At 52.4% G+C, this 14,115-nt stretch overlaps 1 pseudogene across 1 annotated transcript in view; it reads left to right on the forward strand.

Moving 5' to 3' along the window:
• Nucleotides 1-201: 201 nt before the first annotated feature.
• Nucleotides 202-14,115, forward strand: part of LOC145340265 (tyrosine-protein phosphatase non-receptor type 6-like) — a 23,861-nt pseudogene continuing 9,947 nt past the window's right edge. Inside the window, exons 1-3 of the transcript XR_013886225.1 lie at nt 202-281; nt 1,214-1,372; nt 2,326-2,457. The product of XR_013886225.1 is annotated as a tyrosine-protein phosphatase non-receptor type 6-like (transcript). The remainder of the gene's footprint in view (nt 282-1,213; nt 1,373-2,325; nt 2,458-14,115) is intronic.

Below are 14,115 nucleotides of genomic sequence, written 5' to 3' on the forward strand. Positions count from 1 at the left end.
GATAGGGAGGGGTGTAGGGGGTTGAGTTGGGGAGATGGAGGCGTTGTGATTAACTGTGGGATGATGGGGTGGATGGAGAATTGCGAGTGTGGTGGGGTTAACCCTGATAGCGTCGTTTATTAACACAACTCTCTCTCCCTCTCTCTGTCTCTCTGTCTCTGTCTCTCTTTCTCTCTCTCTGTCTCTCTCCCCCTCTCCCAGTTGACAGTACCCGTGTTATCCTTCACACCACTGAAGATAGTCCAGCATTTTCTGACTACATCAATGCCAATTACATCAAGGTACAGACAACCATCGGGGAGGGTGGGAGGGCCTGCGCCAGTCCCCGTGTGTGTGTGTGTGGTGTAGGTACACCCACGGCGCTGTTAGGGAGGGAGTTCCGGGATTGTTATTGGACATCAAACAGTCCCCGTGTGTGTGTGTGTGTGTGTGTAGGTACACCCACGGCGCTGTTAGGGAGGGAGTCCTGGGATTGTTATTGGACATCAGTCAGTCCCCGTGTGTGTGTGTGTGTGGTGTAGGTACACCCACGGCGCTGTTAGGGAGGGAGTCCCGGGATTGTTATTGGACATCAGTCAGTCCCCGTGTGTGTGTGTGTGGTGTAGGTACACCCACGGCGCTGTTAGGGAGGGAGTCCCGGGATTGTTATTGGACATCAGTCAGTCCCCCCGTGTGTGTGTGTGGTGTAGGTACACCCACGGTGCTGTTAGGGAGGGAGTCCCGGGATTGTTATTGGACATCAGCTGCTTTGTCCTGGATGGTGTCGAGCTTTCTCGAGTGTTATCGGGAGCCGCACCCATCCGGGCGAGCGGAGAGTCTCCCGTCCTGACCTGTGTCCCTTGTAGATGGTGGGACAGGGCTTTGAGGGGGGAGGTGAGTTACTCTCCGCAGGATTCCCAGCCTCCGTCCTGCTCTGGGGCCCACGGTATTTATAGGCCTGGGTCCCAGTTCAGTTTCGGGTCAACGGTAACCCCCCGCAAGGGTGTCAATATCGAGGGAGGGGATTCAGCGATGGTGAGTTTGCCCCTGATTCCCACTCTGGACTGTCCCTGGGGCTTCCTTGACGAGGCTCAGTCAAGCGAGGCCTACTCGCGAAGGGCGCGGCACCCTGAAATGAGTTCAGGCTTGGGGAATGCCAACAGGCCCCAGGTGAAGCCTGGGACTTTCCTAGCTCCCCGACGAGGCCAACTCAGCCTTCCTTTCTCCCCTGCAGTCCGAGATGTTGGTCAACCGGTGCGGCAAGATGGTCCCCAAGACGTGCATCGCCACCCAGGGGTGCCTCCTGGCCACCGTCAACGACTTCTGGCAGATGGTGTGGCAGGAGAACACGAGGATCATCGTCATGACGACGCGGGAGGTCGAGAAGGGCCGGGTAAGGCCGCGAGGGTGCGAGGCAGGGTCCTCCGAGCCTGGCAGAGGGGCGACGGGCCTGTGGGCAAGGCCCCGTTAAACGGGACAGGCCTCCCTCAGTTCTGGCAAGGTCAGAGGTCAAGGGCCAACAGAAGGGACGACAGAAGGCCAAGTTTCGAGAATGGAAGAGAGGATTTGGCCACAGGGGTCCATTCTGAGCGGCGTCTTCAGAACGGAGAGGGAGAGGGAGAGAGACAAGGAGAGAAAGAGAGAGAGATGGAGGGAGAGAGAGAGAGAGAGAGACGGAGAGAGAGAACGGAGGGGAGAAAGGGAGAGAGGGGGGTCAGAGAGAGGGGTAACAGAGAGAGAAGGAATGGGATGAGGGAGGTAGAGAAAGAGCGATGGAGAGGGAGGGAGACGGAGAGGGAGGGAGAAGGAGAGGAAGGGACGGAGAAGGAGTGGGGGAGAGGGAGAGATAGAGGGCGAGAGGGAAGAGAGGCGGAGAGAGTGAAAAACAGACACAGAGGCCTGTACCTGTCCTGGGAGTGTTTGATGGGGGGGACAGTGTAGAGGGAGCTCTACTCTGTATCTAACCCCATGCTGCACCTGTCCTGGGAGTGTTTGATGGGGGGACAGTGTAGAGGGAGCTTTACTCTGTATCTAACCCCGTGCTGTCCCTGTCCTGGGAGTGTTTGATGGGGGGACAGTGTAGAGGGAGCTTTACTCTGTATCTAACCCCGTGCTGTACCTGTCCTGGGAGTGTTTGATGGGGGGACAGTGTAGAGGGAGCTTTACTCTTTATCTAACCCCGTGCTGTACCTGTCCTGGGAGTGTTTGATGGTGGAGGGGAGTGTCGAGGGAGCTTTACTCTGTATCTAACCCCGTGCTGTACCTGTCCTGGGAGTGTTTGATGGTGGAGGGGAGTGTCGAGGGAGCTTTACTCTGTATCTAACCCCATTCCTTCCTCTGCTGCAGAACAAGTGTGTTCCTTACTGGCCAGATCTGAATTCGGAAAAGCAGTATGGACCTTACACCGTAAAACATGTGACAGAACGCGAGGCGATCGATTACAAGATTAGAGAGTTGGAAGTGAGCTTAACGGGAGCGGTAAGTTGTGTATGGCGCATCTTGAATCCTACAGATATGCTAAATTGCCCCTTAGTGTCCAAAAATGTGAAGGTTGGGTGGATTGGCCATGCTAAATTGTCCCTTAGTGTCCAAAGATGTGTAGGTTGGGTGGATTGGCCATGATAAATTGTCCCTTAGTGTCCAAAGATGTGTAGGTTAGGGGGGATTGGTCGTGCTAAATTGCCCCTTAGTGTCCAAAGGTGTGTAGGTTAGGGGGATTGGCCATGCTAAATTGTCCCTTAGTGTCCAAAGATGTGTAGGTTAGGGGGATTGGCCATGCTAAATTGCCCCTCAGTGTGCAAAGATGTGTAGGTTAGGTGGATTGGCCATGCTAAATTGTCCCTTAGTGTCCAAGGATGTGTAGGTTAGGGTGGATTGGCCATGCTAAATTGCCCCTTAGTGTCCAAAGGTGTGTAGGTTCGGGGGATTGGCCATGCTAAATTGCCCCTTAGTGTCCAAAGATGTGTAGGTTAGGGGGATTGGCCATGCTAAATTGCCCCTCAGTGTCCAAAGATGTGTAGGTTAGGTGGATTGGCCATGCTAAATTGCCCTTAGTGTCCAAAGATGTGTAGGTTAGGGGGGATTGGTCGTGCTAAATTGTCCCTTAGTATCCAAAGATGTGTAGGTTAGGTGGATTGGCCATGCTAAATTGTCCCTTAGTGTCCAAAGATGTGTAGGTTAGGGGGGATTGGCCATGCTAAATTGTCCCTTAGTGTCCAAGGATGTGTAGGTTAGGGTGGATTGGCCATGCTAAATTGCCCCTTAGTGTCCAAAGGTGTGTAGGTTAGGGGGATTGGCCATGCTAAATTGTCCCTTAGTGTCCAAGGATGTGTAGGTTAGGGTGGATTGGCCATGCTAAATTGCCCCTTAGTGTCCAAAGGTGTGTAGGTTCGGGGGATTGGCCATGCTAAATTGCCCCTTAGTGTCCAAAGATGTGTAGGTTAGGGGGATTGGCCATGCTAAATTGCCCCTCAGTGTCCAAAGATGTGTAGGTTAGGTGGATTGGCCATGCTAAATTGCCCTTAGTGTCCAAAGATGTGTAGGTTAGGTGGATTGGCCATGCTAAATTGTTCCTTAGTGTCCAAAGATGTGTAGGTTAGGGGTATTGGCCATGCTAAATTGCCCCTTAGTGCCAAAGATGTGTAGGTTAGGGGGATTGGCCATGCTAAATTGTCCCTTAGTGTCCAAAGATGTGTAGGTTAGGTGGATTGGCCATGCTAAATTGCCCTTAGTGTCCAAAGATGTGTAGGTTAGGGTGGATTGGCCATGCTAAATTGCCCCTTAGTGTCCAAGGATGTGTAGGTTAGGGTGGATTGGCCATGCTAAATTGCCCCTTAGTGTCCAAAGATGTGTAGGTTAGGTGGATTGGCCATGCTAAATTGCCCCTTAGTGTCCAAAGATGTGTAGGTTAGGTGGATTGGCCATGCTATATTGCCCCTTAGTGTCCAAAGATGTGTAGGTTGGGTGGATTGGCCATGCTAAATTGTTCCTTAGTGTCCAAAGATGTGTAGGTTAGGGGGATTGGCCATGCTAAATTGCCCCTTAGTGTCCAAAGATGTGCAGGTTGGGTGGATTGGCCATGCTAAATTGTCCCTGAGTGTCCAAAGATGTGTAGGTTAGGGTGGATTGGCCATGCTAAATTGCCCCTTAGTGTCCAAAGGTGTGTAGGTTAGGGGGATTGGCCATGCTAAATTGTCCCTTAGTGTCCAAAGATGTGTAGGTTAGGGGGATTGGCCATGCTAAATTGCCCCTCAGTGTGCAAAGATGTGTAGGTTAGGTGGATTGGCCATGCTAAATTGCCCCTTAGTGTCCAAGGATGTGTAGGTTAGGGTGGATTGGCCACGCTAAATTGCCCCTTAGTGTCCAAAGGTGTGTAGGTACGGGGGATTGGCCATGCTAAATTGCCCCTTAGTGTCCAAAGATGTGTAGGTTAGGGGGATTGGCCATGCTAAATTGCCCCTCAGTGTCCAAAGATGTGTAGGTTAGGTGGATTGGCCATGCTAAATTGCCCTTAGTGTCCAAAGATGTGTAGGTTAGGTGGATTGGCCATGCTAAATTGTTCCTTAGTGTCCAAAGATGTGTAGGTTAGGGGTATTGGCCATGCTAAATTGCCCCTTAGTGTCCAAGGATGTGTAGGTTAGGGTGGATTGGCCATGCTAAATTGCCCCTTAGTGTCCAAAGATGTGTAGGTTAGGTGGATTGGCCATGCTAAATTGCCCCTTAGTGTCCAAAGATGTGTAGGTTAGGTGGATTGGCCATGCTATATTGCCCCTTAGTGTCCAAAGATGTGTAGGTTAGGTGGATTGGCCATGCTAAATTGTTCCTTAGTGTCCAAAGATGTGTAGGTTAGGGGGATTGGCCATGCTAAATTGCCCCTTAGTGTCCAAAGATGTGCAGGTTGGGTGGATTGGCCATGCTAAATTGTCCCTGAGTGTCCAAAGATGTGTAGGTTAGGGGGATTGGCCATGTTAAATTGCCCCTTAGTGTCCAAAGATGTGTAGGTTAGGGGGATTGGCCATGCTAAATTGCCCCTTAGTGTCCAAAGATGTGTAGGTTAGGGGGATTGGCCATGTTAAATTGCCCCTTAGTGTCCAAAGATGTGTAGGTTAGTGTGGATTGGCCATGCTAAATTGCCCCTTAGTGTCCAAAGATGTGTAGGTTTGGGTGGATTGGCCATGCTAAATTGTCCCTTAGTGTCCAAAGATGTGTAGGTTAGGGGGATTGGCCATGCTAAATTGTCCCTTAGTGTCCAAAGATGTGTAGGTTAGGGGGATTGGCCATGTTAAATTGCCCCTTAGTGTCCAAAGATGTGTAGGTTAGGGGGATTGGCCATGTTAAATTGCCCCTTAGTGTCCAAAGATGTGTAGGTTAGGGTGGATTGGCCATGCTAAATTGCCCTTAGTGTCCAAAGATGTGTAGGTTAGGGGGATTGGCCATGTTAAATTGCCCCTTAGTGTCCAAAGATGTGTAGGTTAGGGGTATTGGCCATGCTAAATTGCCCCTTAGTGTCCAAAGATGTGTAGGTTAGGGGGATTGGCCATGTTAAATTGCCCCTTAGTGTCCAAAGATGTGTAGGTTAGGGGGATTGGCCATGTTAAATTGCCCCTTCGTGTCCAAAGATGTGCAGGTTAGGTGGATTGGCCATGCTAAATTGCCCCTTAGTGTCCAAAGATGTGTAGGTTAGGGGGATTGGCCATGCTAAATTGCCCCTTAGTGTCCAAAGATGTGTAGGTTAGGGGGATTGGCCATGTTAAATTGCCCCTTAGTGTCCAAAGATGTGTAGGTTAGGGGGATTGGCCATACCTACTTAGTGTAAGGGGGACTAGCTAGAAGTTATGGGGATAGGGCCTGGATGGGATTGCATTCGGTGCAAACTCGATGGGCTGAATGACTTCCTTCTGCACTGTAAGGATTCTATGATGCTCGCCTCCCATGCGAAGGAAATCTACCGTCCTTACGTTGGTCTGGCCTAGACGTGAGTCCAGAGCCACAGAGATGTGTGGGTGGGTCTCAACTGCCCTTCCAAGGGGCAAGTGGGGATGGGCCATGAATGCTGGCCCAGACAGCGTGACCCGTGTCCCGGGGATGAATTACTTTCAAGGATCTGGGACAAGTGCCGTAAGATGCGGAATGTGGTGTTATCACACCTCATGTTGACCCTTAACCCCCAACTCGAACGCGCAACCCTGAGACTAGGCCGTGACTCTAATCCCGACCCTCGACTCACCCTGAACCGTAACCCAAACTCTGAATGTTGACACAAAACCAGAACCCCGTGCCGACCAATCTCGACTGTTGGGTCTAAACCTTTTTCATCTATTAGTGCCGCATGTGTTGGGATACGGTGAAAAGTGTGGTTCCTTGCGCGCTTACACAGACAAAGCATACCGTTCACAGAGAAGGAAAGGAGGGGGTGCAGAATGTAGCGTTACAGTCACAGCGAGGGTGTAGAAAAGATCAGCTTAATATGTCAATTGGGAGTGCCCCTGTCAATTAGGAGTGTCCCCCTGTCAATTAGGAGTGCCCCCCCTGTCAATTAGGAGTGTCCCCCTGTCCATTAGGAGTGCCCCCCCTGTCAATTAGGAGTGTCCCCCTGTCAATTAGGGGTGCCCCCCATCAATTAGGATTGTCCCCCTGTCAATTAGGAGGGTCCCCCTGTCCATTAGGAGTGCCCCCCTGTCCATTAGGAGTGCCCCCCCTGTCAATTAGGAGTGTCCCCCTGTCAATTAGGGGTGCCCCCCATCAATTAGGATTGTCCCCCTGTCAATTAGGAGTGTCCCCTGTCAATTAGGATTGTCCCCCTGTCAATTAGGGGTGCCCCCCATCAATTAGGATTGTCCCCCTGTCAATTAGGAGTGTCCCCTGTCAATTAGGAGTGTCCCCCTGTCAATTAGGAGTGTCCCCCTGTCAATTAGGAGTGTCCCCCTGTCAATTAGGAGTGTCCCCTGTCAATTAGGAGTGTCCCCTGTCAATTAGGAGTGTCCCCCTGTCAATTAGGAGTGCCCCCCTCAATTAGGGGTCCCCCCTGTCAATTAGGAGTGCCCCCCTGTCAATTAGGAGTGCCCCCTGTCAATTAGGAGTGTCCCCCTGTCAATTAGGAGTGTCCCCCTGTCAATTAGGAGTGTCCCCCTGTCAATTAGGAGTGTCCCCCTCAATTAGGGGTCCCCCCTGTCAATTAGGAGTGCCCCCCTGTCAATTAGGAGTGTCCCCCTGTCAATTAGGAGTGTCCCCCTGTCAATTAGGAGTGCCCCCTGTCAATTAGGAGTGTCCCCCTGTCAATTAGGAGTGCCCCCCTGTCAATTAGGAGTGCCCCCCTGTCAATTAGGAGTGTCCCCCTGTCAATTAGGAGTGTCCCCCTGTCAATTAGGAGTGTCCCCCTGTCAATTAGGAGTGTCCCCCCTGTCAATTAGGAGTGCCCCCCTGTCAATTAGGAGTGCCCCCCTGTCAATTAGGAGTGTCCCCCTGTCAATTAGGAGTGTCTCCTGTCAATTAGGAGTGCCCCCTGTCAATTAGGAGTGTCCCCCCTGTCAATTAGGAGTGCCCCCCTATCAATTAGGGGTGCCCCCTGTCAATTAGGGGTGTCCCCCCTGTCAATTAGGAGTGCCCCCTGTCAATTAGGAGTGCCCCCCTGTCAATTTGGAGTGCCCCCCTGTCAATTAGGAATGTCCCCTGTTAATTAGGAGTGCCCCCCTGTCAATTAGGAGTGCCCCCCTGTCAATTAGGAGTGCCCCCCTGTCAATTAGGAGTGCCCCCCTGTCAATTAGGAGTGCCCCCCTGTCAATTAGGAGTGCCCCCCTGTCAATTAGGAGTGCCCCCCTGTCAATTAGGAGTGCCCCCCTGTCAATTAGGAGTGCCCCCCTGTCAATTAGGAGTGCCCCCCTGTCAATTAGGAGTGCCCCCCTGTCAATTAGGAGTGCCCCCCTGTCAATTAGGAGTGCCCCCCTGTCAATTAGGGGTGCCCCCCCTGTCAATTAGGAGTGTCCCCTGTCAATTAGGAGTGTCCCCCTGTCAATTAGGAGTGTCCCCCTGTCCATTAGGAGTGTCCCCCTGTCAATTAGGAGTGTCCCCCTGTCAATTAGGAGTGTTCCCCTGTCAATTAGGAGTGTCCCCCTGTCAATTAGGAGTGTCCCCCTGTCAATTAGGGGTGCCCCCTGTCAATTAGGAGTGTCCCCCTGTCAATTAGGAGTGTCCCCCCCCTGTCAATTAGGAGTGCCCCCTGTCAATTAGGAGTGTCCCCCCCTGTCAATTAGGAGTGCCCCCTGTCAATTAGGAATGCCCCCTGTCAATTAGGGGTGCCCCCTGTCAATTAGGAGTGTCCCCCCCTGTCCATTAGGGGTGCCCCCTGTCAATTAGGAGTGCCCCCTGTCAATTAGGGGTGTCCCCTGTCAATTAGGAGTGTCCCCCTGTCAATTAGGAGTGTCCCCTGTCAATTAGGAGTGTCCCCCTGTCAATTAGGAGTGTCCCCTGTCAATTAGGAGTCTCCCCTGTCAATTAGGGATGCCCCCTGTCAATTAGGAGTGTCCCCCTGTCAATTAGGAGTGTCCCCCTGTCAATTAGGAGTGTCCCCTGTCAATTAGGGGTGTCCCCTGTCCATTAGGAGTGTCCCCCTGTCAATTAGGGGTGCCCCCCTGTCAATTAGGAGTGTCCCCCTGTCAATTAGGAGTGTCCCCTGTCAATTAGGAGTGTCCCCTGTCAATTAGGAGTGTTCCCCTGTCAATTAGGAGTGTCCCCTATCAATTAGGAGTGTCCCCTATCAATTAGGGGTGCCCCCTGTCAATTAGGGGTGTCCCCCCTGTCAATTAGGAGTGTCCCCCTGTCAATTAGGAGTGTCCCCCTGTCAATTAGGAGTGTCCCCCTGTCAATTAGGGGTGTCCCCCCTGTCAATTAGGGTGCCCCCTGTCAATTAGGAGTGTCCCCCTGTCAATTAGGAGTGTCCCCCTATCAATTAGGGGTGCCCCCTGTCAATTAGGAGTGTCCCCTGTCAATTAGGAGTGTCCCCCTGTCAATTAGGAGTGTCCCCCTGTCAATTAGGAGTGTCCCCCCTGTCAATTAGGAGTGCCCCCCCCCCCTGTCAATTAGGAGTGTCCCCCTGTCAATTAGGAGTGTCCCCTGTCAATTAGGAGTGTCCCCTGTCAATTAGGAGTGCCCCCCCCCCCGTCAATTAGGAGTGCCCCCCTGTCAATTAGGAGTGCCCATGTTAATTAGGGTTGCCCCCCCTCAATTAGGAGTGTTCCCCTGTCAATTAGGAGTGTCCCCCCTGTCGATTAGGAGTGCCCCCTGTCAATTAGGAGTGTCCCCCTGTCAATTAGGAGTGCCCCCTGTCAATTAGGAGTGTCCCCCTGTCAATTAGGAGTGTCCCCCTGTCAATTAGGGGTGCCCCCTGTCAATTAGGAGTGTCCCCCTGTCAATTAGGGGTGTCCCCCCTGTGAATTAGGAGTGTCCCCCTGTGAATTAGGAGTGTCCCCCCTGTGAATTAGGAGTGTCCCCCTGTCAATTAGGAGTGTCCCCCCTGTCAATTAGGAGTGTCCCCTGTCAATTAGGAGTGTCCCCCCTGTCAATTAGGAGTGCCCCCTGTCAATTAGGAGTGTCCCCCTGTCAATTAGGAGTGCCCCCCCCTGTCAATTAGGAGTGTCCCCCTGTCAATTAGGAGTGTCCCCTGTCAATTAGTAGTGTTCCCCTGTCAATTTGGAGTGCCCCCTGTCAATTAGGAGTGCCCCCTGTCAATTAGGAGTGCCCCCTGTCAATTAGGAGTGTCCCCTGTCAATTAGGAGTGTCCCCCTGTCAATTAGGAGTGCCCCCTGTCAATTTGGAGTGCCCCCTGTCAATTAGGAGTGCCCCCCCTCAATTAGGAGTGTCCCCCTGTCAATTAGGGGTGCCCCCTGTCAATTTGGAGTGCCCCCTGTCAATTAGGAGTGCCCCCCGTGTCAATTAGGAGTACCCCCTGTCAATTAGGAGTGTCCCCTGTCAATTAGGAGTGTCCCCTGTCAATTAGGAGTGCCCCCCCCCCCGTCAATTAGGAGTGCCCCCCTGTCAATTAGGAGTGCCCATGTTAATTAGGGTTGCCCCCCCTCAATTAGGAGTGTTCCCCTGTCAATTAGGAGTGTCCCCCCTGTCGATTAGGAGTGCCCCCTGTCAATTAGGAGTGTCCCCCTGTCAATTAGGAGTGCCCCCTGTCAATTAGGAGTGTCCCCCTGTCAATTAGGAGTGTCCCCCTGTCAATTAGGGGTGCCCCCTGTCAATTAGGAGTGTCCCCCTGTCAATTAGGGGTGTCCCCCCTGTGAATTAGGAGTGTCCCCCTGTGAATTAGGAGTGTCCCCCCTGTGAATTAGGAGTGTCCCCCTGTCAATTAGGAGTGTCCCCCCTGTCAATTAGGAGTGTCCCCTGTCAATTAGGAGTGTCCCCCCTGTCAATTAGGAGTGCCCCCTGTCAATTAGGAGTGTCCCCCTGTCAATTAGGAGTGCCCCCCCCTGTCAATTAGGAGTGTCCCCCTGTCAATTAGGAGTGTCCCCTGTCAATTAGTAGTGTTCCCCTGTCAATTTGGAGTGCCCCCTGTCAATTAGGAGTGCCCCCTGTCAATTAGGAGTGCCCCCTGTCAATTAGGAGTGTCCCCTGTCAATTAGGAGTGTCCCCCTGTCAATTAGGAGTGCCCCCTGTCAATTTGGAGTGCCCCCTGTCAATTAGGAGTGCCCCCCCTCAATTAGGAGTGTCCCCTGTCAATTAGGAGTGCCCCCCGTGTCAATTAGGAGTGCCCACTGTCAATTAGGAGTGTCCCCCTGTCAATTAGGAGTGTCCCCCTGTCAATTAGGAGTGTCCCCTGTCAATTAGGAGTGTCCCCAGTCAATTAGGAGTGCCCACTGTCAATTAGGAGTGTCCCCCTGTCAATTAGGAGTGCCCCCTGTCAATTAGGAGTGTCCCCCTGTCAATTAGGAGTATCCCCCTGTCAATTAGGAGTGTCCCCTGTCCATTAGGAGTGTCCCCCTGTCAATTAGGAGTGTCCCCTGTCCATTAGGAGAGCTCCCTGTCCATTAGGAGTGTCCCCCTATCAATTAGGAGTGTCCCCTGTCAATTAGGAGTGTCCCCTGTCAATTAGGAGTGTCCCCCTGTCAATTAGGAGTGCCCCTGTCAATTAGGAGTGTCCCCCTGTCAATTAGGAGTGCCCCCTGTCAATTAGGAGTGTCCCCCTGTCAATTAGGAGTGCCCCCTGTCAATTAGGAGTGCCCCCTGTCAATTAGGAGTGTCCCCTGTCAATTAGGAGTGTCCCCTGTCAATTAGGAGTGTCCCCCTGTCAATTAGGAGTGCCCCCTGTCAATTAGGAGTGTCCCCTGTCAATTAGGAGTGTCCCCCTGTCAATTAGGAGTGTCCTCTGTCAATTAGGAATGCCCCCTGTCAATTAGGAGTGTCCCCCCTGTCAATTAGGAGTGTCCCCTGACAATTAGGAGTGCCCCCTGTCAATTAGGAGTGTCCCCCTGTCAATTAGGAGTGTCCCCCTGTCAATTTGGAGTGCCCCCTGTCAATTAGGATTGTCCCCCCTGTCAATTAGGAGTGTCCCCCTGTCAATTAGGAGTGTCCCCCTGTCAATTAGGAGTGCCCCCTGTCAATTAGGATTGTCCCCCCTGTCAATTAGGAGTGTCCGCCTGTCAATTAGGAGTGTCCCCTGTCAATTAGGAGTGTCCCCCTGTCAATTAGGAGTGCCCCCTGTCAATTAGGATTGTCCCCCCTGTCAATTAGGAGTGTCCCCCTGTCAATTAGGAGTGTCCCCCTGTCAATTAGGAGTGTCCCCCTGTCAATTAGGAGTGCCCCCTGTCAATTAGGATTGTCCCCCCTGTCAATTAGGAGTGTCCCCCTGTCAATTAGGAGTGTCCCCCTGTCAATTAGGAGTGCCCCCTGTCAATTAGGGGTGCCCCCTGTCAATTAGGAGTGTCCCCCTGTCAATTAGGAGTGTCCCCTGTCAATTAGGAGTGCCCCTGTCAATTAGGAGTGTCCCCCCTGTCAATTAGGAGTGTCCCCCTGTCAATTAGGGGTGCCCCTGTCAATTAGGAGTGTCCCCCCTGTCAATTAGGAGTGCCCCCTGTCAATTAGGAGTGTCCCCCTGTCAATTTGGAGTGCCCCCCCTCAATTAGGAGTGTCCCCCTGTCCATTAGGAGTGCCCCCTGTCAATTAGGAGTGCCCCCCCTCAATTGGGAGTGTCCCCCCTGTCAATTAGGAGTGTCCCCATGTTAATTAGGGGTGTCCCCCTGTCAATTAGGAGTGCCCCCTGTCAATTAGGAGTGTCCCCCTGTCAATTAGGAGTGTCTCCCTGTCAATTAGGAGTGTCCCCCTGTCAATTAGGAGTGTCCCCCTGTCAATTAGGAGTGTCTCCTGTCAATTAGGAGTGTTCCCCTGTCAATTAGGAGTGTCCCCTGTCAATTAGGAGTGCCCCCTGTCCATTAGGAGTGTCCCCTGTCAATTAGGGGTGCCCCCTGTCAATTAGGAGTGTCCCCCTGTCAATTAGGAGTGTCCCCCCTGTCAATTAGGAGTGCCCCCTGTCAATTAGGAGTGTCCCCCTGACAATTAGGAGTGTCCCCCTGTCAATTAGGAGTGTCCCCCTGTCAATTAGGAGTGTCCCCCTGTCAATTAGGAGTGCCCACTGTCAATTAGGAGTGCCCCCCTGTCAATTAGGGGTGTCCCCCTGTCAATTAGGAGTGTCCCCCCTGTCAATTAGGAGTGTCACCCTGTCAATTAGGAGTGCCCACTGTCAATTAGGAGTGTCCCCCTGTCAATTAGGAGTGTCCCCTGTCAATTAGGAGTGTCCCCCTGTCAATTAGGAGTGCCCCCCTGTCAATTAGGAGTGCCCCCCTGTCAATTAGGAGTGTCTCCTGTCAATTAGGAGTGTCCCCCTGTCAATTAGGAGTGTCCCCCCTGTCAATTAGGAGTGTCCCCCTGTCAATTAGGAGTGTCCCCCTGTCAATTAGGAGTGCCCCCCTGTCAATTAGGAGTGTCCCCCTGTCAATTAGGGGTGTCCCCTGTCAATTAGGAGTGCCCCCCTGTCAATTAGGAGTGCCCCCCTGTCAATTAGGAGTGTCCCCCTGTCAATTAGGAGTGCCCCCCCTGTCAATTAGGAGTGCCCCCTGTCAATTAGGAGTGTCCCCCTGTCAATTAGGAGTGTCCCCCTGTCAATTAGGGGTGCCCCCTGTCAATTAGGAGTGTCCCCCCTGTCAATTAGGAGTGCCCCTGTCAATTAGGGGTGCCCCCTGTCCATTAGGAGTGTCCCCCTGTCCATTAGGAGTGTCCCCCCCTGTCCATTAGGAGTGTCCCCCTGTCAATTAGGAGTGTCCCCCTGTCCATTAGGAGTGCCCCCCCTGTCCATTAGGAGTGCCCCCCCCCCCCCGTCAATTAGGAGTGTCTCCCGTCAACTAGTGGCAAGAAGACAGAGGGTGGTGGTTGATGGGGAATATTCAGCCTAGAGTTCAGTTACATGTGGTGTACCACAGGGATCTATTTTGGGGCCACTGCTGTTTGTCACTTTTATAAATGACCTAGATGAGGGTGTGGAAGGATGGGTTAGTAAATTGGCCGACGACACCAAAATCGGAGGAGTTGTAGACAGTGAGGATGGATGTTGCAGTTTGCAGAGGGACATAGATGAGCTGCAGAGCTGGGCCCAGAGGTGGCAGATGGAGTTTAATGCAGAAAAGTGTGAGGTGATTCACTTTGGTAAGAGTAACAGGAGTACAGAATGTAGGGCTAATGGGAGGACTCTTGGTAGTGTTGACAAGCAGAGAGATCTCAGGGTACATGTGCATAGCTCCCTGAAAGTTGGCACCCAGGTTGATAAGGTTGTTAAGAAGGTGTGTTAGCTTTTTATTGGGAGATGGATTGAGTTTGGGAGCCGTGAGGTCATGTTACAACAGTACAAAACTCTGGTGCGGCCGCACTTGGAGTATTGCGTACAGTTCTGGTCGCCGCATTATAAGAAGGATGTGGAGACATTGGAAAAGGTGCAGAGGGGGTTTACCAGCCTGGTACGGTGGGAAGGTCTTATGAGGAAAGGCTGAGGGACTTGAGGTTATTTTCATTGGAGAGAAGAAGGTTACGAGGTGACCTAATTGAGGCAGACAAGATGATCAGAGGATTGGATAGGGTGGAGAGTGAGAGCCT

Source organism: Carcharhinus amblyrhynchos, unplaced genomic scaffold (assembly GCF_965287045.1).
Source record: "Carcharhinus amblyrhynchos unplaced genomic scaffold, sCarAmb.v2.hapA scaffold_886, whole genome shotgun sequence".
NCBI classification, from domain to species: domain Eukaryota; kingdom Metazoa; phylum Chordata; class Chondrichthyes; order Carcharhiniformes; family Carcharhinidae; genus Carcharhinus; species Carcharhinus amblyrhynchos.